The sequence below is a fragment of the Leuciscus leuciscus genome (genome assembly GCF_965113295.1).
Source record: "Leuciscus leuciscus genome assembly, chromosome: 18".
Taxonomy (NCBI): Eukaryota; Metazoa; Chordata; class Actinopteri; order Cypriniformes; family Leuciscidae; genus Leuciscus; species Leuciscus leuciscus.
In genome coordinates, this window is record NC_138742.1 from 7,865,352 (window position 1) to 7,891,486 (window position 26,135).

Genomic DNA, 26,135 nt, shown 5'->3' on the forward strand with positions numbered 1-26,135 from the left:
GGGCCAAGAAGATCGGCCGAACGGGGTCTCGTCCTGCCAAAACCACCGTTCCAGAGTCTCTTTCCGTCGAGGTCTCTGCTGAGCCTGCGCTCCACGTCAGTCCTGCCGAGCCAGAGCTCCACGTCAGTCCTGCCGAGCCAGAGCTCCACGTCAGTCCTGCCGAGCCAGAGCTCCACGTCAGTCCTGCCGAGCCAGAGCTCCACGTCAGTCCTGCCGAGCCAGAGCTCCACGTCAGTCCTGCCGAGCCAGAGCTCCACGTCAGTCCTGCCGAGCCAGAGCTCCACGTCAGTCCTGCCGAGCCAGAGCTCCACGTCAGTCCTGCCGAGCCAGAGGGAGCCAGAGCTCCACGTCAGTCCTGCCGAGCCAGAGGTTCACGTCAGTCCTGCCGAGCCAGAGGCTGTTCACGTCACGTCTGCCGAGCCAGAGGCTGTTCACGTCACGTCTGCCGAGCCAGAGGCTGTTCACGTCACGTCTGCCGAGCCAGAGGCTGTTCACGTCACGTCTGCCGAGCCAGAGGCTGTTCACGTCACGTCTGCCGAGCCAGAGGCTGTTCACGTCACGTCTGCCGAGCCAGAGGCTGTTCACGTCACGTCTGCCGAGCCAGAGGCTGTTCACGTCACGTCTGCCGAGCCAGTGTCTCAGGACGAGATGGCTGCCGCCGAGCCAGTGTCTCCGGACGAGATGGCCGCTGCCACGTCGCCTGAGCCCTCAGCAGAGATGGCCGCCGACACGCCTGAACCTGAGCCCTCAGCAGAGATAGCCGCTGCCACGGTGTCTGTCCCTGAGCCGGTGTCTGTCTCTGAGCCTGTTCCTGAGCCGGTGTCTGTTCCTGAGCCGGTGTCCGCTCCGGTTCCTGAGCCATGGCCGCCTGAGCCTGTTCCTGTGCCATGGCCGCCTGAAGGGTCGTTACCTCCCTGGCCGTCTGCACAGCCTCCTCCGCCCTGGCCGCCTGAAGGGTCGTCTCCTCCCTGGCCGCCTGAAGGGTCGTCTCCTCCCTGGTCGCCTGCACTGCCTGCTCCGCCCTGGTCGCCTGCTCTGCCCTCGCCGTCTGCGCAGCCTCAATCTCCAGGCCCTCTTCCGCTCCACGGGCCTGGCCCTCCATCCCACCCCAGAGTCCGCCTCCACTCCACCTCCCTCCTAGAGAATCATAGGAGCGTCTGGAAGCCGCTCTTTAGAGGGGGGGCTATGTAACGGTCATCAGCTGGAGTGTCCTCGAGAACCACCAGAGGGCACTCCATTTCAGATTGTCATTTTCCCTCACAACTACATTTCCCATACTCACTGCTCGGACTCATCTTCACTGATCACATTCACCTGTTTGTCATTACCTTGTTTAGCTCACTCCTTATAAGTCTGGTTTTCACATTCAATCACTGCATAGTTTTGTATGTGTTGCACTGCATCTCTGAGCATTTCTTTGGTTCCCTGTATTTCGGTTTCTTGGACTCTCTGCCTGCCTCTGGATTACCCGTTTGCCTTGTCCCCTGCCTGCCTCTGGATTACCCGTTTGCCTTGTCCCCAGCCTTGTGTGTTTGTTTGTTTGGACTGCCTACCTGGACTTTGACCTGTTGCCTGTTCATTTGTTTACGTGTCTGGATTGTCCCCTTCTGATTAAAGCTGCATTTGGATCTAAACTTTCTGGTCTCCGAGCAGTTCGTGACATCACTAACCCTGGAGGAATGTCGTGTAGTCCCTATCAGCCGTTTGTTGTAGTCCTTAAAAAGCGATTTCTTTAAAAGCAAATATCTCCCTTTGCCTTGAACTTTGAGCGTTGCAACTTTGCAGATGTTGTTTATGCTCAAACAGCAACATTACACACTAACTAAAGTTAGAAAAGTGAAATTATAATCAACCACCCCTTTAATGACTTTCCTTACCAGCCCCCTTATTTTATAACTCCTACCTTCCAAATACCTGTCATAGCGACTAATATTAAAACTAATATTGAAAAATGTGCATTTTGCAATAGTACTCCAAATAAAGATTAATTGTAATATTTATATCAGTAAGTCTCAAGTGATATGTCAGTAAATATGTTAATGGTATTGTAGTATCCTAAAGTGTGAAATTAATGTATTTGAAATACATTTTGGAATAGTTTTTTTTTTTTTTTTCACTAGGGATTACATGCTGCCAATGCCGCTGTGAAAAAAGCAGAATAAACAACAAAAAGCAAAACTATTTTGTTTTACAACCCACAGCTTTAGGAGAATTACCATTTAGAGTATTAATATGTTAATATACAAGCAACCCTAATGGTTCCTTTGAACCCATTTCATTTACAAAGAGTAGAGTATCTCACAAACCAGAAACAGAAAATGTTCTGCAAACAGAACATCTGACAAATCCTCTTAGAAGACCAAGAAGGGAAAGAGTTTAAAAAAACGGTACAATTATTAGAGATGAACAGTGTTCGGTATGCATACATGACGTTAATGCACGCATGACGAATCGCCACAGGGCATTATCTCTGCAGCGCTGCCTGTGTTAGCGGCCTTCATTTCCTATTGATCCACCTGTGCTGAACGGTATCTGTGTGCCGGCCGACACCGGACTTTAAAAATCAGCAACCAGCAATTACTCTCAGATCATGGGTATTAAGTCTTTTGGTGACAGTTCAAACAGCGTAAGTGGAGCTAGCTCGTACAGCACATTTTTAATGGATTTCTTTGATTTTTCTTCAGAAACAAAATTAATACAGATAAACTATCTTTTTGCATGGCTGGTTGCTCTAAGTCTGATCACGTAGAAAATGATCATGAATTGAGGTATTATTCATGTCTGTTGCACAAATGGTGGAGGACAAGTTACACACCAAAGTGTAATCCAGGATTTTTGCAAAAAAGTTGCTAAAGTAAGCATTAGTAATAAATAATAATAACCTCTGAAGAGGGAAAGGAGAAAACAAATTCTTATTTCTTCTCACAGCACCGAGGAGACTTGAATCAATACCGTAAGATGAATTATCCATGTTCTAAATAATCAGAGACTTGTTCGGCTGCCTCGAGCCACCGGTGAGTGAAGGAACAGAAGATTGCAGAGACAGAGGCAATAAAAGAGGTGACAGGTCAAGTCATTGCAAGCTATCATTGAGATGAACACCTCTGGGCTACTAATGCGTCACATGAGCCTTACAATAATGATATCAAGTTTACAGCAACTTCTGCAACTCTGATCAATTTTCATTTTCTCCACATCACATTGCTCCAAACCCGTATGACATTCTTCTGTCCCATTTGGGGAAATAAATATAGAGAATGGTCCGAAAAAGATAAAATATTGAGAGGCAGGTCTGTGGGCAAAAATTCCTTGTTGATGTCAGAGGTCAAAGGAGAATGACCAGGGCTGCGTTTCCCAAAAGCATCGTAAGCCTATAAGTAGATCGTAAAAACTATCGTACGGTACGACTGATCTTAATATTACGGTCTGTTTCCCAAAAGCATCGTAACTTAAGTAGCACTTAAAAATCATCGTAGATCTACGAGTGCTCTGGAGTAATCGTACATCCCCAAGTGCATCGTAAGAAGACAGAGTTATGAGGTCACCTGCAGGACAACCGGCAGATTACACCTTTAACTTTATTCAAATGCAATGTGATTATAATATAAGGTTATGGTTGTACTTTATTGTACACTTTATTAATCTTTTTTTTTGTGTTAAATTAATGTATAAATTAAATAATTAAAAAGGTCAGAAAACAAAACAAAAACATAGAAAGAATTAGATCTAATAATTTTTATCAAAATTAAATGAATGAACAAAAAAATAAATAAAATATGTAATATGCTTCAAAGACTGGGAAAAATAGGGTTGAAAAATAATAAATAATTCTGTCAATGACTTGCTGACATGCACGAAAATCAGCCATGTATTGGGCATTTCTTGGTTGGCCAGCATTGGTCCCACCACCTGTTTTATTAAATGTTGTCCTCTGCAGAGCCCTTTTCCTTTTAATGCCCCTAGTTACAGTCAGTTTTCTAGCAAAATCCTCCCAGATTTTTTGTTTTTGTTTATTTGTATGACTTCCCTTAAAGCTGCTGAAAATAATATGTTTGTATAGCTCCACCTCCTCTAAAATTACCTTAATCTCCTTTTTTTTTTTTTTTTTTTTTAAGCCATTTTGCTGGTGTCTCCACTCGTAGGTTTGTGCTTTTATAGATTATTGGCCTCGTGGAAAATGTTAGGTTAAACATTTAAAATTGCAAGCGTGTGCTGCAATTACAATCCATTCTACAAGGTGACATTTCAGCACTTGACAAATGGACAGCGACTCTTAAGTAGCACTTAAAGCACAGCTGCGAACGATCGTGCTAAGTACATTTTTGTGAAACGCACGTGAAATGAACACGAACGTTCGTAAAGTCGCTTGCAGAAAATCCTCATAAGTGCTAAGATCCATCGTTATCTGGAAACGCAGCCCAGACTGGTTCAGCTGATAGAAAGACAACAGTAACTCAAATATCCACTCATTACAACCAAGGTCTCCAGAAGAGCATCTCTGAACACACAACACGTCAAAAGGGGGTCAAACACATACAGTACATGCAAAATCTGTTTCATAAAAAATGAAAGTGTATATTAAAATGTCTATTAATATAAATATATTTAGCTTGAAAAAGTATGTAAGCATATTTTAAAATCTATATTTGCAATAGTTTTGTATATCACCTCAGTTGTTTCCTACTGGTATTGAGAATTGAATCCACAACCTTCAGGGTCTGACTCTCACACCATTAGGCCATCACTGCCCCCTAAACATAGCACATATATGTTTTAATCAATCCCACTGTTTGATATTCTGTGGAGCGTGAGGGTTTGTTCAACAGGAGGAGAATCTTTGAGACAGACTCTCTGAAGTTAATCCATCTAAGGTAGTTGATATGCAGAGAAGATGTTGGCTTTGGCTTTGATTAGGGGCTGAACTCTATTTGGCATCATTGCTTTCAGTCTTACGCAAGAAGTTCCAATTCATCATGAGAAGACAATTTTTGGGCATCCTCGCAGATCTCAATATTGAACATCATAACTAGGCGTGATGCAATAAGATTCCAGCCACAAGCAATTTGTCTGTCCACACCAGATGCGACGACTACGAGATGCGACAAAATCAATGAAAAATCACAGCCTTACAGTCAGAAGAGCGTGTGGGCGGAGTCTCTCTGTAAGTGCACTGCACTCCTAATGAAATGGATACATTATCAAATTCATAATTATTACACCAGCTTAGCATTATTAAAATGCATACTGAGTGACTGAAATGATCTTTGTCATAGAATACACTTGTTTGTTCACAGTGAGTTCACAGTTTGAATGTTCTAGTTAACCATTGTCACTTTTCAATTCCAAATAATTTAGGCATATTTTATTTATAATGTCCATATTTGCTTACATATGAAAGAAATTTCTTTCTCAGCTATTGTCATAAATAATCGAGGAAACTTTCCAAACTTGGTACATTGGTACAGTTTGTACCGTTTAAAAATGAAAAACAGGGTGCAAAATATGCAGTCAAATTGCTATTTATTGATCAGGTCTAACAACACAACCAACAACTAAAGTTTACAAAGTAAACTTTGAATTGCATTTCTTGTGTAAAAATTGTATTATGGCAATGTGGAAAATGATTATAAAATTTTAAATGTATGAACATTTCAGTTACAAATTTCTATCCTCTGAATGGATCAATAACATTTCTTGTAATATATTAAAATGTTTCATCACTGAAGTAATGTTAACTTACTGTTGATTCACTATGATTCGTTAAAACAGCAAGAGTCATTTGTTCATGTTATTACACTGTTGCAATTTTTGTTAACACTTTATTTTACAGTGTCCTTCTTACATATGTTACATGTACTTACCATAATAACATTAAATTATGCATAATTACATGCAACTAACCCTCAACCAAATCCTAATCCTACCCGGTAACACTTTATTTTACAGTGTCCTTGTTGCATATTTTACATGTACTTACCATAGTAATAACAGTACATTATGCATAATTACATGCAACTAACCCTCAACCAAATCCTAATCCTACCCTAACCCTATAGTAAGTACATGTAGTTAATTAATATTACTCAGTACTTAAATATATTAATTACACTGTAACAATGACACCTTAAAATAAAGTGTAACCTCCTACCCCAACTCTATAGTAAGTACATGTAGTTGCTTATTTTTACTCAGTACTTAAATATATAATTACACTGTAACAATGACCATTTTTATTCACTAAGTAGAACCAGTTCATAAGAGTAATTTGTTCTTGAATTGGACTTTACAGGTCATGTTTTGTGCTATTACATTACAATTATAATGCAAACTCAGATAATGCAAACTGGCTCATATAAAAACATTGAAATCGTTCCAATGACGATTGTGATTAATTGGAAAATCTATATTTTTACCCAGACTTATTTCTATAAATCTCCATAAGCATTTCAGAAAATCTAGAGCAATAACACAAATCAATAATGTTTGCATTTGAATAAATTTAAATCAGCCAAACAAATAAAGAAAGACTCGCCCACAATTCCTCAACAAGGTCTGGGGGTGGAGTTAAGATTAAGGGGGTGGGGTTATGATTAGGCAATCAGGAAGCAGCCCCAGCGAGGGGGTAATAATTTGGCAGGGAGTCAAAATTAGGCACAACACCGTAATCAGACAGCCTCTTCAAGCAGCACCTCTCTGCTGAAGTCAAAATAAGGTAACATTCAAACAACCCTATCTGACCATGGACTGAGACTGGCATTGTTGGAATCTATGCTGACTTGCTCAAACTCAACAAGGACATGTGACCTGAATAAAACACAAAAAATGACAGCTGACCTCGAAGCACAGCTGCCTCGACAACAGTAGAGTTATCAACTGTATCGAGTCAGTCTAGGTTTCTGTATTTTAAGTTATTATCAGAGAACATTGCTATAAGCAATAACATGATCTAGAAAGAGTTCTGAATATCAACAATATAAAATCAACACTGACTGATATTCAGCCCAATAATACGATTGCAATTGTGACTGTTTTTAAACAACAGATCAATAAACAAAGAAGTTAATATTAAGAAACTTACTTTTTAGAATTTTTTTTGCTTTGATTTCTAATGTAAATTGATCCAAACATACTATCAGCCCACTATCAGATACTATCAGGTTGCCCACTGAAGCTAAGCAGGGCTGAGCCTGGTCAGTACCTGGATGGGAGACCTTCTGGGAAAACCAGGTTGCTGCTGGAGGAGGTGTTAGTGAGGCCAGTAGGGGGCGCTCACCCTGTGGTCTGTGTGGGTCCTAACGCCCCAGTAAAGTGAATGGGACACTACACTGTCAAAGAGCACCGTCCTTCGGATGAGACGTTAAACCGAGGTCCTGACTCTCTGTGGTCATTAAAAATCCCAGGATGACCTTTGGAAAAAGAGTAGGGGTGTAGCCCCGACATCCTGGCCAAATTTGCCATTGGCTTCTTCCAATCATGGCCTCCTAATCATCCCCATATATTCTGATTGGCTTCATCTCCTCTCCACCAGTAAGCTGGTGTGTGGTGGGCGTTCTGGTGCAATATGGCTGCCGTCGCATCATCCAAATGGATGCTGCACATTGGTGGTGGTTGAGGAGATTCCCCTATCCATATGTAAAAGTGCTTTGAGTACCAGGAACCAACCCACAAAAATCCACTTTGCCATTATTGCAGCGTTTAGGAGAGCTTGTATTACATTAAAGGACAAGTTCGGTATTTTACACTTAAAGCCCTGTTTACAGATCGTATCTGATGAAATAGAACGGTTAAGATAAAAATTTGGACACATGCTCCTGTCCCGAGAATTTTAGGTTTATTTCGCTTTTGTGGACCTATTTTGCCAAACGCGTCACACCCGTGATTCTTCCGTTGAGAGCTTGAATAATAGACACTCCAGCCCAGTTGGTGGCGATAATGCACCTTTGCCAATTGCAAGCAAACCACGGGCATTTCATTGAATACACAGAAGAAGCAGAAGAAGAAGCGGCGGAGTAATACCGTAAAGGTGCTGCGGTCTCACATCACGTCCTACAAGTCAATGGAGTTGGACAAAAACTAAGATAAAACCTGTTGGAATGCATATTTTTCAGCGATTTTTGAGTGAACATATCAGTGAACACCCCTGACCACTCGGTGAGTTTCACGTCTTTGTAAACAAAAGTTTAATGTGTTTTTAGGACGGAATCTTCCAGTGCACATAGACAACCATTGTGGGGGTGGGGGTGGGGGGGGCGAAATAAACCTAAAATTCTCGGGACAGCAGCATGTGTCCAAATTTTAATCTTAACCATTCTATTTCATCAGATACGATCTGTAAACAGGGCTTTAAGTGTAAAATACCGAACTTGTCCTTTAAGTGGTTTTACATGGCTAATGAGGGACTATAGGATCAGTCTGGCCACACTAAAGACTGTAGATTAATATAATTACAGTGACATGGTGATCAATATGCATGCAGAAAATCGTGAATCACAGAGTACGTTCAGGAATACAGTTTATATTGTCAGTTTTTAGGAGGGCATTAGCATATAGAATAGACATGAACAAAGACACTGCAATTTTTATTGATATTGGCAAGTGTTTGGCTCAACAACAACTGTGATACATGCTGATTATAAAAGTCAAGAGCGTTTGAAATGTGGAAAAGGTTAACAAATGATGATGCGCTAACACATCACAAGTGGTTTGCATCGCAGAGACTTGGCAAACTCTTGTGCAGCCTTGAACCGTATGCTCCAATCATAAAATGAGATCGAAAATGCCAAAGTCATTACAGGCACGTTGGAATCGAGTGCATGATTTATCTGTTTATCACAGTCTCACCGTTTCCTCTCTTAAATACAGTTTTAATGACATGATTAGCAGGCGATATGGAGGCTCATGGTAGTTCCACATAAACAGCAGTGTCTCCATCCGCAGAGATTAGTTTGGCATCTCAGAATGAAATCTATCTGCCAATTCAAAAGGAACAGGAGCAACGTCTCCCAATGATACTGAGCATTAGGATTCTTCTTCCAGCCGGTCTACACAAATTACTTTAGTCGGCCAAAATCGTGTGTTTAAGAGCCTGTAATCTGGAAATAGCATCACACCTCAATATCCTCCTCCCCCCACCGCTCCCATTTCACACCTTCTGTTGTAGATTGGGGGGAAAATCCCAAGATTTACAGGAATAGGTCATCATAACATGACAATATTTAGTCACTCTCATGTTTTTTACAAAACCTTATGACTTTCTTTCTTCTGTGGAACACAAAAGAAGATGTTTTAAAGACTGTAGCTGTTTTTTTTTGCACGCAATTACAAGGAATGAAGACCGGAGTTTAAAGCTTCAAAAATGACTCAAAAGCATCATGAAAAGTGTCATAAATGACTTGCTTTCTGGAGACATGATCACATTTCAGAGAATAACTGTTAGCTTTTTTTTTTTTTTTTCACATAAAGGTATCGTTTGGCTTCAGAAGAACTGTAGTCTTGAAGTGTTTCAGTCATGTGGACTACTTCTATGGTTCTTTTGTATCCTTTTTTGAAACTTGAAAGCTCCAAAGAATTCACCTCCAGCCTTTATGATATTCAGGTCTTTAGATAATACTTGGTTTACTCCTTCAGTGGAAGTCTATGGGATTTTTATGTTTATTTATTTTTTATTTTTTTTGCCTGCTTTATCATCTGCCAAGCGAAAATTGTCACACAAAATAATCATCAAAATAATAATCATCATCCCCCAGGGAAATTACTGCAGGAAGGGCTAAACTGACGAGTAGTAATCTTGTCACTGACTGTGCTAATATTCAAACACTTTCATTGTTTAAGGCCTCATCTGCATATAAATTAAGGCACATGTTTGATTATTATGTTGAGTTTGCAATCCCAGAAGGTGCATGAATGCTGTATGAACACATGTTAGTAGTGATCTGGATCTCAAACAGACCTTATGCAGTTTAATTCATTCCAAATCAAACTGTCTGTCTGCCAGCATGTATGTCCATTGTAATTGTAAATGTGCATTAAGCATACAACACTGAATCCCATGTCTAGTCAAACAGAACAGATTGGTGTTGAGAAGCCAAAGACCAAAACTCAAAACTCATCAAAATTGAATTTGAGGTTCAGAAAAACTGGCACCACAGATTTATCGCAACAGAAGTCCTAATACCTGGGGAAGTCAATTCACGCTGCCAGCGTATGACCATAATTTGCACAGCATAGAAGTTAGAATCCTGAAAATAGTCATGTTTGCATGTTGCAGGTTTGAAATTTGAGGATGAAAACTCATGAGAAGAAAAAGCAAAAAAAGTTAAAAAGCAAGTGCATAATAAACCTTAAAGGGATAGTTCACTTTGAAATAAATTTTTGGTATGTTTTAGCTTACCTCAAGGGCATCCAAGATGTAGGTGTCTTTTTTTCCGCAGTAGTTTCAATTTAGAAGTTACCACTTATACACAGCCATGTCCAAGTGATCTGATCTGACGTGTACGCAGACTGGTGCATAGATATATATACTAGATGTCGCCTTAAAGACATTCGTTCCAATGAACTGCCGTAGACAAGGCGACATCTAGTGTGTATATATCTATGCACCAGTCTGCGTACACGTCAGATCAGATCACTTGGACATGGCTGTGTATAAGTGGTAAAAACAATATAAATACTGTTCGTTTTCTCACACAAACCGCTCGTTTCGTGTCTTAGGCCATCAATGTGTACTTACGATGGGGAATTGTTTAATTTGGACGACGGGGAATTGTTTTAATTTGGACTCTGTGCATGCTCTTTGAGACAGTGACCATCGACCTGCATTATATGACTGACAGACAAGAACTGTTTGACCTAAAAATATCAAAATTGAAACTACTGCGGAAAAAAAGACACCTACATCTTGGATGCCCTTGAGGTAAGCTAAAACATACCAAAAATTACTTTCAAAGTGAACTATCCCTTTAACCAGAGAGACTTGCTCTCGGTCTCAAAGTATTAATAGTTTATCTTAAATGTGCTCTAAGCGATGTCACGCGTTTTTTTAGGCCAAACATTTTTTGGTCACATACAGCAAACATCTCCTCACTATCCGCTAGATGCCTGTCCCCCGAACACACTGTAAAAAAAATGCGGTCTCAGTAGACAGCCCAGGCTCAACAAACGGCAAGAAAAACAAACTGGCCCAGCCTGGACCACGAAACATAAACAGTGTTCCAGCCAATAACCGACAAGAATGATTTGGGGGTGGGGGTTGGGGGGTTAGTGCGCGTGCACATGAAGGGGGGTGTGTGTGGAGTGGAGGAGAGAGAAGCATGAAGAGGGAAGTTAGCTAGAGGAGAGATGTCCTAGACAACGACAACGACTAACGTTAAAAATGTATATTCTTGAGAATTTTGATATGGCCGACACACGAAAAAGAGACGACGTTCCGATGAACAAATAACAAAGAAGAGGGAAAAGGAGAAGGAACGTGCAAAGTCCCGAATTTACATCGGAAAAGGTGGCGAGAACTCTGCCGACAGAACCGCTTCCAATACGAAATTCAGGTGGCTCTGTTTTTGCTGGACAGGTGGGTAAATCCAGTTTGGTTTTTCTCAGAGCCATAGAGAGAAAGAGTTGCGACACTCTTTGATGTCGCCGCTATGGCTGTCACGTGGTTCATGTAAGCCCCAATAGTTCCAAAACATACGATGGCTATCATGTTCTTCTATGGTTCTATGGTCATGTTCTTCTACACACACCCAAGTACTTTTTTAGCTGTTATTGCATTATTGCATTTTGTTAATGTCAGTTTTGCATTTGGAGATAAGTTTTAGGCTATATTTTTGGAGGGAAAAGCTTAGTGTTCATGTTCGCATGGGTAGTAGCACTGGCTTTAGCGGTTCTAACTTAAGTTTTCCATATCATTCATCTGATGATGGACGTCTCATGATATTTATTTTAGCAAAACTGGGCTGTATTAGGCTATTGATTCCCGTGATTTTGCTTATAAATTCCGATTCAGCCATTAGCCTACCTTCGTGATCACGCAAAGAGGTCTGCCGTGGCGGTCCGTTCAGAATTCGCTTAGAAGCTAGCTCACTTCTTCTGATGAAAGTGGCCACCACGTGAAACATGATCATGTTAAGACTAAGAATATAATTTTAAGATTAAGCTATACACACATTATCAAAACTATAACAGATTAAAAACAAATTTACGCTTTTATGTTTGGGTATATAGGTAAGTGCAGAGTGAAGATTTTTCTCTATGGCTCTGGGTTAGTGTACAGAGTAGGCTAAGAGTAAGGGTAGCTGTAACTCAATCCAAGTAACTTAAGCAATTAACTAACAAAACACTTGTAACTTCTGTTACAGCTATTGAGACATCAATTAAGCATGGCTGATACAAATGAAGGTTTTCAAATAAAATATTTTTTATTAAACAATGACAAACAACAAAAATGTGTGCTTGTGTGAAAAACCAGGGGCAGGTGATCCATGAAACAGACAGGACTGGTGATGGCCATAACAATCCTAGAGGTCCAGCATTGTTCTCACAAGCCGCTTCACTCAAGACAACAAAACATAATGAAAAGTTAGTATATCCCCAAAAATTTAATTAAATAAAAGTTGCTATAAAGGTGGTAGCGATTCATTACCGAACTCTTACTGTCACAGCTGACGAAGTCGCGCTAGCTAACTAGCTAGCAGGCAGTGCTTGAAAATTGGTTGAAACAACCAACATAAAATATAAATAATTACGCTGTGCATGTACAAATGAAGACCAGTATAAGCATCGCAAAGGGCCTCTGATACAATATAGACAGTTGACAATTCAAAAGAGGTCGATATTTCAGCAACTTACCTCTGTAACAACTCGACGCGCAGCAATGTAAGTGAATGGTGTCCAACACCCAAATGACAGTGTTTGGAACTAATCCGATCTTCAAATCCCGGAAGTAGGCGGTTAAAAGCGCCGCCATTTTTTACAACGGAGGTCTATGGGAGTGTCACAACTCTTTCTCTCTATGGCTCTGGTTTTTCTAAATGGTTCATGACTGTTTCAGGAAGCACGGAAGGGAGGGGGAGGGGACGGGATGAGAAGGAGGGAGGGTCGAGCTAGCCTCCGTTTTGTTTGACAATACTTTGAACGTCAACGAAAAGTGACGTCACTCAACATCGCTTAGAGCACCTTTAAAAACAGTCAGAATTTTGGTTTGCCATTTAATGTTATCCTGTATTTAACAGACCCAAGTTCTAGAGAGTTTCATTAGCAAACCAAAAACATGGCCTGTATTAATTTCCAGGGCCTGACTTTTAATTCGTCATATAGACCTTATGTAGCCCCGCCCCTTTTCAGCGCTGCGCTCAATGTCTTGTCTTCCAGTCTGTATTTTCACAGCAATCTTGCGTATTTATGAATGAACGGCTCGTTTTAAAATCTTCCCGGTCGACTGACATTTGTTAAGACATCTGCTTTAAACATTACAATCCTCATGATAACTTCCATTAACTTTACATTAAGTAAATCCACCTCAAAATCTAATTACTCCTGGACAGCAATGCCATAGAGATAAACAGAGCGACCGCAAAAACGTAAGTTCAAAGACAATATTCTAAAGATGGCTGCACCCTTGTTTCTCTGGCGCATAACGTCTATACAAGCCTATTATACTTGCGTTCATATTACAATCATCATGAAATACTTCAGTGGCACTTCAGTACAGCAAGCTGCATTAGTTGGTGTTTTCTACAGGGTCATTTCCCAGCAGTGCTAATGGATGTGGTTGCAAAAAGCCATTGTGTAGTGTTACTTCAAGGTGAATCTACATGTTATCCATTCAGATACAGTACTTTGCTTGTTTCAGAGGCCATAATATTCTCATAATATTCAGGCCATATTGTGTAATTCAGCTGAGGGTTCCCGTGTGGTCACACATTAACCCCAGAGAGACCTGAGCTGCTAAAAGCTTTAAGTAACAGCGTACCAGGAAAACTCACAGACTGTGCATGTGGTCAACAGAAACAAGGGTCTATTGGGAATGTCACAATGTTCTTTTTTGTTTTGTTCATCATTATAAATTCAATCTAATGGGGGGTATGCATCAGCATATTTGACACAAACTCTAATTCAGTCTATTTCAGAACAGTATATATTATAAAAATACTAGAACCCAAAGGGTCAAAGCTTGGGCTGGTTTGCATCATTAAATAAGCCCTTCAATAATGCAGGTAATTTGCTGTTGTTATTGAATCAGCCAAATCGGGCCTTAGGTAGCTACTGTAGCTAATAAAACAAACAGGAACTGGAATTATTAACCTCACTGAAAATCAAACTATATCCACAGGAAATCGGTCTTCAAAATCCAAAAACCAAAACAAAGGTAAGCAATTTGGGTAGGAATCCAAAATACTGTTTAAGAGTCACTTATCTCAAAAACACAGGGAAGAAAGTCCATCAACAATTACCAAAAACACAAGTCTTTTCCAATGAACAATAGCACAAAGGTGAGTCCATGTAACACAACAAGGCCAGAAAATAGCTGTGTCCCAATTCAAGGGCGTCCTTCGAAGTACGTTTGCACAACGATGTTAAAAACAGAAACCTTTTTGTTTTTTACTTATAGACGACAAACATTGTCAAAACGATTCCCGTTCACACGGATCAGCATAAACAACTAAGGGCCAGATTAACTAAAAGCTTGCGCCAGCACAAACCTTCTTTTTGGCGTTAAAAAACTACTGTCAGGATTTACTGAAGACACGCAGTGAAAAATTAGCGCTGAAAAGTGTTATTTTTCTGGCTGACCTAATTGCATATGCATTTGTAGGAGTTTTCCTCTCAGACACAAAATTTATGAGAGGAGAGTATTTAAATGAATCCTGCAAGGTGATTTATTAAGGTTTGCGCACATCAATTAACTGGTGTTTACGCCGTTATTCACTGTCCAAAAAAAGCACGTCTTAAACCAGATGCTAATTTGTGCTGCTCTTGGTAGTTTGCATTGGTCATTATGGAAATGATCTGGCTGCGTTTATGTTCTCAAATTTGCCCGTCGTCAGTAGATCACACGCAGAACTATCCACTCCCATTAGTGCTTTTTTTGGATTTGCGCTCTCACCCTAATTTGTTCATTTTAGTAAATCTGGCCCTAAAACGCTGTATTCTGCTGCCAGGCCAGTAGTTGGCGATATCACTTTGTAAAGAAACAGCCTATAGACTGAACACATAATATGCATACGCATGACGTCACTGTTTTCACAAATTCACGTTTTTGTTGTTTACACAGTCGATAATAGTAACGTTTTCAAAAACTTGCACTTTGAAACCCCTTTTCAAAAGTTAGCATTTTCAGGCCCCCAAAACTTTGCTATATGTAAATGAATGGCCAAAACACATCAATTGTTTTACGTTTTTAGTTGAAAACAGTGTCGTGTAAAGTAAACGCTCGCTCAGTTAATAAAAACACTGTCACACGGTTTGGATTTTACAATAAATATATATACTGTTTTAAGAATATTTAGATTTTTTATTAGAAAACAAGACAAAATATGCTTTTCCCTTTTTTTTCTTTTTTTTTTCAGTGCAAAGGCATTTCTTACATTTGTCATTCCTAAAACATGTGCACTAAACACAAGGTCATGGCTCTCTTTAAAGAATGCACCCAATTCAATATTTACTTGGTGATGGCTTAAAGTGAAAGCCATGTTTAAACGTGTCCTCTGAATGCACTCGAGGGAGAGTTGACTTAGTATAAATATTAATGTTAGCAGTAGAGATGCAAGCCTGGCTGTGTCAAGGTGGAGATTAAAATGACCTGGAGATACAAGCATCCTTGTGAGTTTCTGGTTGCATCCCAATTCACATACCTCATGTCCTTCAGTAGTACTTCGGCCGTACAAGGCCGTACTTTAAAAAAAACGTTCAATATTTATTTGCCACAATCCAAAAGTGATTACAATGGTGGACTAGGACCTAAACTATATTAAATTAAAATGTTGATTCAACTTACAGCAACTACAGTACATGCATACTTCTGTGTATCAAAATAGGTAAAATACCAATTAATACATGCAAATTCTTACATGCAAATGCAAGTTTTTTCTGCTGTACACTAAAACAAATAAACTAAAAGAGCTAACAGAGCACAACTGCAAAAAGAAAAGCAGCAGCTAGGGAAAAGCATACGTCAATTTCACGCTTTTAAGAGCCTAATCTATGGCAATCGACGTTCTAAGGCTATGTTTACATGACAGCAATATACTAAAAATGGACAAGTTTATCCTTTGCATTTTTTTTTCCGGACAGACGACAACGTTACTGTTAAAACGATCCCCGTTCACATGCATTATGAAAACGACTAAAAACGCTGTATTCTGCTGCCAGGCCAGTAGTTGGCGATGTCACTTTGTAAAGAAACACTACACGCTTATAAACTGAACACGTAGTATGCATGCGCATGATGTCACCATTTTCATAAATTAACGTTTTCGTAGTTTGCATGGAGACGACAACGGTATCGTTTTCAAAAACTTTGAAACCCGTTTTCAGGCCAACAAAATATCGTTTTGTTCATTTCGTGTAAATGAACGGCCAAAACTCATAAAAAAAAAAACTGCATTTACTTGAAAACGCTGTCTAAGTAATGAAATGTGTGAGATGAGGTTTATGATCCAGACGGCATGCATGTAGAAAGCAATAAGAAGCGCATAACGTCGGCTATCTCTGCATGTTTACAGTTATTTGAGCTCCAGCACAGTGAGATGATAATAATATCTGTCACTGGGGCTTCGTAAATGGCGTAAATGGCCTTTCTCAATTCAGAGACTCATGATAGACTTGGATCACATCCTGGCGAGACACTAATGAAGGCCAGGCCTGTGACAGAAGGACTAATATAGAGTCATTATAGAGTCAAGTTCCCTCCGCTGGCCTTTATTTCAGCATGCTGGGGAATGTCAGCGCAGATATGAGGACGAGGCCCTCCACTTCCCCGGCAGCTGAAGAGCCAATCCATCCAGAGCACTACCCATAAACCCCGTGCCTCACCTCTTATTACAAACACGTAAAGAGCGAGCCGTTTTTGCACTTCGACCTCCTCACAAACAGACAGATCGCTTAGAGCGGCATGAACCCGGCCTCGATGCTATTCCATGGCAGAAACACACAGAATGGAAGAAAACTCAATTTGAACGTCAGGATGATTGCCTGCTGCAATCGGCAGCCATTTGAGGACTGGCCTCTAAAACCACATTCATGCCCATTACATCAGCTCTTTTGAAAATACAGGCCCTTGTGAAATACAGGCCCTTTATATTTCTCATAATCCTAAAAAAAAACAACAACAACAAAAAAAAACATTTTGATCTAAAGGATTCTCCTTAAATTATTCAAATTAGTTTTGTGGAGAAAATTCTTTCTAAAAGTAAGGTTTTAATTCATTAATTGGCACATCATTTATTTTTATTAAAGGTGAATTATTTCCATGAGTTCATTAAATAATATGCACTAAACGGATATTGGATTGATGAATTGATGAAAATTAATAAAAAAAAAGATTAAAAGTTCTAATTACTTTACTATTATTTAAAAATGTGTAAAACATTCATAATAAAGTATGAGTATGTTTGTCCACTGGTATAGTGTATGTGAATCTTTCAAAGAAAACAAAAACATTTGTATTCAGATTTTATTTATAGTATATAAAATAATGTAAATGCATTAAATGGACCAAGGATTGATAAATCAATTGATAATTAAATGAATCAATTGCATATCATGTGTTTTATTAAGAGTTCTAAATGCTTTATTATTCTAAAATGTGTAAAATATTCATAATAAACAATCAGAATGCAAGTCCAAACTTTCGACTGCATGGTGGTATATCAATCTTTCTGAGAAAGAAAAATGCATTTAGGTTACACTTTATTTGAAGGTGTCATTGTTACAGTGTAATTATATATTTAAGTACTGAGTAATATTAAGTAACAACATGTACTTACTATAGGGTTTGGGTTGGATTAGGATTTGGTTGAGGGTTAGTTGCATGTAATTATGCATAATTTACTGTTATTACTATGGTAAGTATATGTAACATGTAACAAGGACACTGTAAAATAAAGTGTTCCCTGCATTTATTCCGCATATAATGCATGTATTCTGAATGTCCATTTCCATGAGTGTATACAAAATGAAAATGCATTAAGTGGATCTTGGATTGATATTTTTATTCACAATGAGAAAGAGGTCTTTGAGTGGGTTTCACATATTATCGATCCAGACAAAAACACATTATAAATAATACCGTAATGTAGTACAGTAATGAGAATGAGATCACTGCTCATTGTGGTAATGAGAATTTCGGGATTCGAAAATGTGCTTAGTTTTAATGAAAAATCTTCATCCTATTACTATAGCGTTCCTGTAGCTCAAACACTTGCAGGGAATGCAAATGATAAAATGCAAAACCTGAATGCAATTTGCAACGCAGTGGATAAAAGCCAAATGCATAACTTGTATCCAAAGTAGAGCCCGACCGATTTATTGGCCGATATGAGCCTGTCGCAGATATAGGCTATCGGCATCGGCGTATATGATGCAGATATGCCGCCAATTTGAATTTTTTTACATGATTGTGTCCGAAATGTAATTTTGCTGTATTTTACGGCTCTAAGTTTTCACAGAACCTCATAATTCAGACAGAGGATTATCTCCAGAAGATGCCAATGACCTTCTTCCACATGTGTTTCACCATTTCTGTCTTGTTTTGTCTGGTGTCAGAAGCACAGAATCCCCAAGCACTACCAGCAATGACACTTAAAAGTTTCTGTCGACAAAGTTACAGCTACTGCTGTTTGAATTCTGAAGCAGAGAAAGTGTTATATTCAGAGCGGATTTTAACAGAACAAAATGGTGTGTCAAAATCAATTAGCGCTTGGAGGATTGAGAGATCACAGATTGGAGGGTCATAATTATAACCTGCTCTTGGCTGGCAGTTTTTCTTTTCAACGAGATTGATCTGCATAATTGCAGAAAGAAGTCAGGAGGCAGTATATGTGTGACAGGATGTTTTTTGGAGGTTCTCAGGAAGACAAACAAAAGGCTCCTTCTGGTCTGACGGATCTGACGATATGAATGACGGGTTTGATAACCCACCTCACACAGTAACGAAAGACAGCTGGATTTACAAACGACTAGATGACTCACTAAAATGAAACAGTATATGAAAAGCTTGGCAGCATTGTGTTTTAGTTTACTGCTATTGAACCACATTTTAATTAAAGTCTCACATTTTATAGCTAGTACTTTACCTAAAGAGGCCATGTTTTATTTTTTCCCCTCTTATGTTAGTCAAGGGTTCTTGCACAATTTTTTTTTTTTTTTTTTTTTAGCTGTTCACATTCTCTCAAATTCTTAAAATTATTCATCTTGGAATGTTGGAATTATTTACTTAAAAAGTGAAAGAGCGGCACTTTACTTCCAACTTGGAAACCTGTGCAAAAAAAAATCTAAAACAAGAACTCAAATTTTGCTGATTTGTGGGTGTATAAAGTCAGACGAACATGATGGCACCTATAAAGATGTACATTATAAATGCGAATGTTCATTTTTCAGCAAAATCTCAGTAAACCAATAGACCTATAGACGCCATATTGAATTTAACGTGGATGAAAGTGGCTGTGAGGGATAGACTTAGGAGTTTTTGTCTACTGAAAGTTTTTTGAGCCACACTGTACTTCTACTTCTGTTTCACAGCCTCATTGTCATTCCTGTCAAAAATGTTATAAATCGCTGCATCACATTGATGCATATTTGCATAAAGTTAAATTCTGCTCAATTTTGTTACATCACTGGTCTCTGTCTACTTATATCGGCAACTCTTACTGAAAAATTAATGGCTTCCATTTTGCTTTGTCACTGTAAATCACAAAAATGTTAGTGCGAATATCTCTGGACTACAGTACGCAAATTACCTCAGTTATGACTGGCTGTTTTTGCAGCTTGGTGGATTATGGAGGAGTTTTGCATTGTGAACATTAGAGTATATCTAAATAGTATATTAAAGGGGTCATTGGATGCCCATTTTCCACAAGTTGGTATGATTCTTTAGGGTCTTCGTGTAAAGTTTGTAACATACTTTGGTTAAAATTCCTCAATGGTGGTGTGAAACAACACCCTTTTTACCTCCTCAAAAACAGCTCTGTTCACGGCGACTCGTTTCGGTGCATGTCTCTTTAAATGATAATGAGCAACTGCTCACCCCACCCCTCTCTTCCATGGGGGGTGTCCACACAAGACACTAAAGTGCTGCCATGGCAATCTGCCTTGCAGAAACTAAACAAATGGCTGAGGGAGTAAATACACTAATATGGGAAATATGCTAATACGGTAGTCTGTCAGTGGTCGTGGGCGGAGCTTGAGCAATATGACATCATATTGCTCAGAAAATCCAAACTGTTTGATTATTGAGAGTGTTTAGGCTGTTTGAGGATTAAAAAAAAGGAGTGAATGGATTTTTTTTCGTTGTATGGTGGTTGTGTCCACACACTGCAAATACACATTTATATGCAAACACCATATAAAAGTGAATTTTGCATCCGATGACCCCTTTAAACTCAAAAATGAAAGACAAACCCTTTTTTAATGCTTTGTTAATCCTAGCTGGCTTGCAGAGGAAAAACCAGAACTGCACAGAAGAAACAGGAAGAGCTAATCTTGTTTTCCACCCTGACTTGTTAATTGTGTTATTACTGTGGATGGGTGGACGCTGTCTTCCTCTTCATCTCTGGAGACATAACTGCAAATTGACCCTGCTACTCTGTTCCTCACAGCTAGTATACTAATATTAGCAAACTGTTATGCTGATAGCACCCTGCCTCCACAAAGCAGCATTTACACAAGCCCACTATAAGTTATCGAATACCAGCACTGATGTAGCAGCCTTGTTCTCTTACAGGGACAAATGTAATTTAAAAGATCCATTATTGAAATTTGAACATTGTGTTCAAGTGTAAGTAGATTAAAGGGGACCTATTATACAAAATTCACTTTTACATTGTATTTGAACATAATTATGTGTCCGCAGTGATGTGTATACAACCACTCTATTATCCTAAAAATCCACCCACTCGGTATTTTCCCCATTAATCACAAACAATATCTCAAAATGCTATAAATTGTGATCACCCCACCCACAACTGACAGGCCTATTAGCTTAGCTCCTCCCCTAAGTGTGCCGTACACCATCCGCCATGTTTATGTCATTTAACATCAGCATTCAAGTAAGAAATTCATTCTTATTAAAGCTGCTAAAGTTATTCAGTCAAGAGTGAGTGGTTTTCTGTTTTTCTTTTGTTGTTTGATTCACATTAACAGCAAAGAGAAGCAGGTACTGTACATTTGGCTGCTGTGACTTTAATACACAGATCTAATTTACACATGCGATTTCTTTCACAGCTGTTTGCGTTCACAGACATAACCGACTGTGTTTATGTGAACTTTGTGCATTTGAGCGTTTAAGTGCAAAGAAATTTGTTTAGTGCTCACATGACAGGCACTGTGTGACAGCCGGACCGGCTTTCCGTGCACACGCTTCGGATATGTGTGCTCAAAAAACCACATATCAGAAGTTTAAAATTAATGTGATTTTAAGATTTAAATGATATTAAGATTGAAACGCACGCAGATAATAAACTTTCATGATAATGAAGAACTGCAATGTCACTTGAGCGTAACCGCGAGTTGCAAAGGCTCCGCCATTTTCTGGATCTTCTGCAAATCAGAAGCTCATTTGCATTTAAAGATACACACACGAAAAAGTATGTCTTTGTTTCTACCCAAAAGGGGGCAATTACAGAATGTGTATAATAAATGATCTGTGAGATATTTTGAGCTGAAAATTCACAGCCACATTCTGGGGACTCCTGAGAATTATATTCCATAAAAATGGGCATAATAGGTTAAGGTAGTATTTGTTGGACTGAATTTAATTTATGCTGATTTAAATACAAAGATCACTGTGTACAGACAGGACGACTTTCTTTGAGAATGAGATCCAATGCACATTTTGGTAATAAACTTTTTGGTAACATTTTGGTAAAAAATTCTTTATATATATGTATATATACACTTTTTAAGCTTGTGCAATTACATAACATACATATCTATTATGTAAATATTTATATAAAAATAAATGTATCATTTAAATATCTACAAATGTAATATACCTTTTTTTTTATTTTGTGGTGTCTTGGTTATTTCTTTCAGCCATTTTAATGTCATCCTTTACAGACAAAATAATACAGATGAGCAAGTGTGGTGCAGAATTGCATTCGACAAAGAAAATCACAAAAGCATCCTCTCACGCTCAGCGTGCAAACTGAATCTGTGAAGACACCTTCTTAGTTTGTATTCTCTATCAGTCGTTACCCAAAAGCCACAATTTCGATAAGCGCAGTTTATTAAAAAAAAAAGTGCTGCAGGACAATAAATCAATTGCGAGGTCTGTTTACGGGAGGCTCAGAGCTTAAATAACAACACACAATATCACATTTTTGATGTATGTGTTTTGGCCTCTGTAGTGGCATAGGGCAGGATCAGGTGTAGAAAAACATTCCCAGATCGCTCATGGCCCCTGAGGGGCTTTTAAACACTATCATCCAGATGATGTTGATCCAAGGTCGTGACCCTTTCCTTCCACCAGCGGGGAGCGTCTCACCTTTTGAAGCGGGCTGTTTTCACACGGCGCACAGGGAATTAAAGACTTTGTTCTCCAGTGAAGCAGGATAATGGGCTCTGACCGACAGAGCAGCCTTTGAAAGATGCTGAGGTGAAAGAAAACCCTGAAGAGGAGATGTGACGTGAAGGTGAAGGAGAGCGTTTGTGATTCTGGTGCCTGGTGTGAGCCTCTCATCAGTGTGGCTGATTGCGCCACAGTGAACGCGCTCTGATTGAGTGTGTGACAAGGACTCCGGCAGTGTAAGGAAAGTTACTGTAAGCAATGACAAAATTTGATGTCATGAAGAAATATGTTTTGATATGTGCAACTGCTCAGGTTTTAAAGGGGTCATGATCTGGCTTTAAAAAAAAAATTACATTGTTGTCTGAGGTCAACTTATGACGTTCGCTTGGTTTTTACATTCAAAACCATCAAAATGAATAAGTAATAGGCTATTTTCTACCCTGGTTTTGAGCCTATCTCCTGAAACGCTCGGTTTTTATGGGCGTGCCGCATTGAAGACTTGGAAGTAAACACCCACTGCTATGATTGGACAACAGCTTTGCATATTATAATGAGTTTCATGTAATGCACGAATCGGTGGGCGGGGCTAAACAGGCAGTGTTGAAGTAGGCGTTGATCTTCTTCTGCGGAGGCGTATGACATGTACACAATGGGGGTCCTATTAAAAGGGACCTACTATGCCCTTTTACAAAGTATTGATTTAGTTTTTGGGATCTATTAGGTTTTCATGCTTGAATGTTCAAAAACATTATTTTTGTATATTTTGTTTCAGCACCATATTTTACATATTTTATTTCTTCCCAGTCTGTTAAACATACATGTATCTGGATGCGGTGCGACGATCCCTGATTGGTCGACTGGATCTGTGTGTGCTGTGATTGGTCAACCGCTTCAAGCAGGTTTTGGAAATGTCCCGACCCTTACCATAACCACGAGTTTCAACACACTACTAACTAACTCAACCGGGCCTCGTCCCTTTATTTTGCTTGTGCCTTGAGTAGTCATTCCTTAAATGAGGAATATTGTGACGTGTTCGTTCCCAGAAGAAAACTCAAGACTACAATGGTGGCGTTTCAGGGAGTTCAGAAACAGTTACTGATATAGAGAATAACTCCCGCTGGAGGGACTTTGTGCTTTGTAAATTTGCAGACCTTTTTCATGCTCAAACAGCAACATTACACAAAAAAGGCTGTTGGCACAGGACATGATTTTGCATTTTTCTATCGTAAGTCAAAGTTCATGTGCCCAACTAGCTGTTTTATAGCATTCATATATGATTTCTAGCATTTCACATCATGAGTGTCAAGTTTAAAACTTCTCACATGTGATGCAGCCAATCATTGTCCATTTCTAAAACAATGGCGCTATGAGATGAATCAGGGGGCAAGACACATATTTACATATTTTAACTGTACTTAATGTGTACATGTGATCTGCACTCCAATTGTTGCCATAGTATGTCACTGCTCATTTGCATAAAGTTGAATTCCACTCACCTTCGGTGCATCGCCAACAGTTTCTGTTGCTCAAGTCGTCTCAAAACACCCTTGAACGCCCTACAGCCTAGAAACATTGACAATGTTTAACAGTTTCAACTAAAATGACAAACTTACTGTGCAAATGCACATGCAATATTATTGCATACAGAAAAACAAAGATTTATTAGCCGTCATGGACTACTAATCAAGTGTGTGAGTCATTTATTAATGTCGTTAAAGGGCAAGTGTTCAGGGACAATAATGAATTGATCAAAACAACCATTATGATTTACTATATAATTAACAACAAGACAATATCATTAATTAGAATTGTAATTCCACTGATGCTCTAGTTGTAATGAATAAATGTTATTGGCTTGTGACTCACCGAGTTTGTATCGATTCCCAAGAAATCCAAGGCAAACATAATCCCCCTCTGAAATGAGCTAAAACAGACACAGGATTTGCAATGCAAATTCAATTTCACCACCCGAGTTTCAATGAATGGAGTTACAATGACAAAGGTTTGGAATTTCAGAAGAGACACCTGCATAATTTGCGGTGTTTGCTGTTAAATCAAATTAAGGAAGACAAGTAATGATCATGTTCAGATATTTTTACATATTGGGAAGGTTTTGTGAAAAATCCACATTAAATTTCCTCTCCTACACTAACTGAAACAAAAACATGTAGAGATGATCAATAATATGATTTTGTTCCATGCCATAATGTGACATTTTAGAAGATTTCAGAAGAAAAGTGAAAATGTCCTTAACCTCACTGTAGTCCGGTTCATTTGATCGTATAAAATATCGTATTTGGTCTTGAAAAAAACACAACTGTTAGCAAAATAAATAACAAAAGTTCATTCATTCAAAGTATTAATTTTACATATGATTCGGAGATTTGTGCAAATGTTCAAGTCAAATGAGCTTTTTCTGAGTCTCTTTTCACATATTTTCAGCTTCTGTTAAAAGGCAAGTTCGTGTTACATGGGGGAAAAAAGACAATTCAGAGACACAAAGTCCATCCATGCTTGTTCAGCTTTTGAGAAAAAGCTACCTTTTGTTTTAAGTTTAAAGCTGTTTCTATGGATACAGCATTGTTGCTATGTGACAGTGAGGGTAGAAAACATGTGGCATGTGTAAGGTTCAGTCTAACATGTACTCATGCCTACTATAATCGGTATTCTGTTTGATTATATAGAAACATCCTGTCAATCAAACTCCTCGAGCAGATACATGTGTGTTTCATCAACAGTCAACTCAAAACAATACAGAAAACAACAGAAAACTATTTTTTTCAGAGACATTGAGAGATTTTACATGTTTTGCCAGTCATGAAATTAATAAAGATAAACCAGTTTGGTGCAAGAATTAAATGTTTTCATTTTTGAGAATGACACGCCATGTTTGTCAACACATTCAGTTAAAAGCAAGGTCATTTTTGTATTTATTACTTAATGTAAACTTTTAATTTATTTATATATTTGATTGTATTAGGCTATATTTTAATTATGTATTATTTCATGTAATGTTTGTAATTTATTTAAATATAATATTGTATTATTTTTATTTATTATTTAATGTAATATTAGTCATTTTTTGAAAATATTTGATTGTATTATATTTTATTTATTATTTAATGTAGTTTTAATTTATTTAAAATTTTTATTTATTATTTATTGTAATGTTTGTAATTTATTAAAATATTTTATTGTATATTTTATTTATTAATCTAATGTAATTTTTGCATTTAGTTTAATTATTTTATTGTGTTGTATTTTTATTATAATTTATTGTAATGTTTGTAATTTATTTAAATGTTTTATTGTGTTCTATTTTATTATTTATTGTAATGTTTGTAATTTTATTGTATTTAATTTTTATCGCTTTAATTTGTAGTTGACTATATCACTGCTAATGTGTACATATTTA

At 38.5% G+C, this 26,135-nt stretch overlaps 1 protein-coding gene and 1 long non-coding RNA gene across 2 annotated transcripts in view; one reads left to right on the forward strand and one right to left on the reverse strand.

The window, feature by feature from the left end:
- LOC309480929 (uncharacterized protein) overlaps positions 1 to 7,732 on the reverse strand; it is a 38,431-nt gene extending 30,699 nt beyond the window's left edge. The window contains exon 1 of the mRNA XM_082145675.1: positions 7,715 to 7,732. The gene's annotated coding sequence lies outside the window, so the exon portion shown is untranslated. The remainder of the gene's footprint in view (positions 1 to 7,714) is intronic.
- A 3,342-nt stretch (positions 7,733 to 11,074) lies between these two features.
- On the forward strand, positions 11,075 to 13,118 carry LOC309481405. Its single transcript, XR_014200005.1, has 3 exons — positions 11,075 to 11,259; positions 11,306 to 11,497; positions 13,050 to 13,118. It is a non-coding gene; the product is annotated as an uncharacterized lncRNA (long non-coding RNA).
- Positions 13,119 to 26,135: the final 13,017 nt, after the last annotated feature.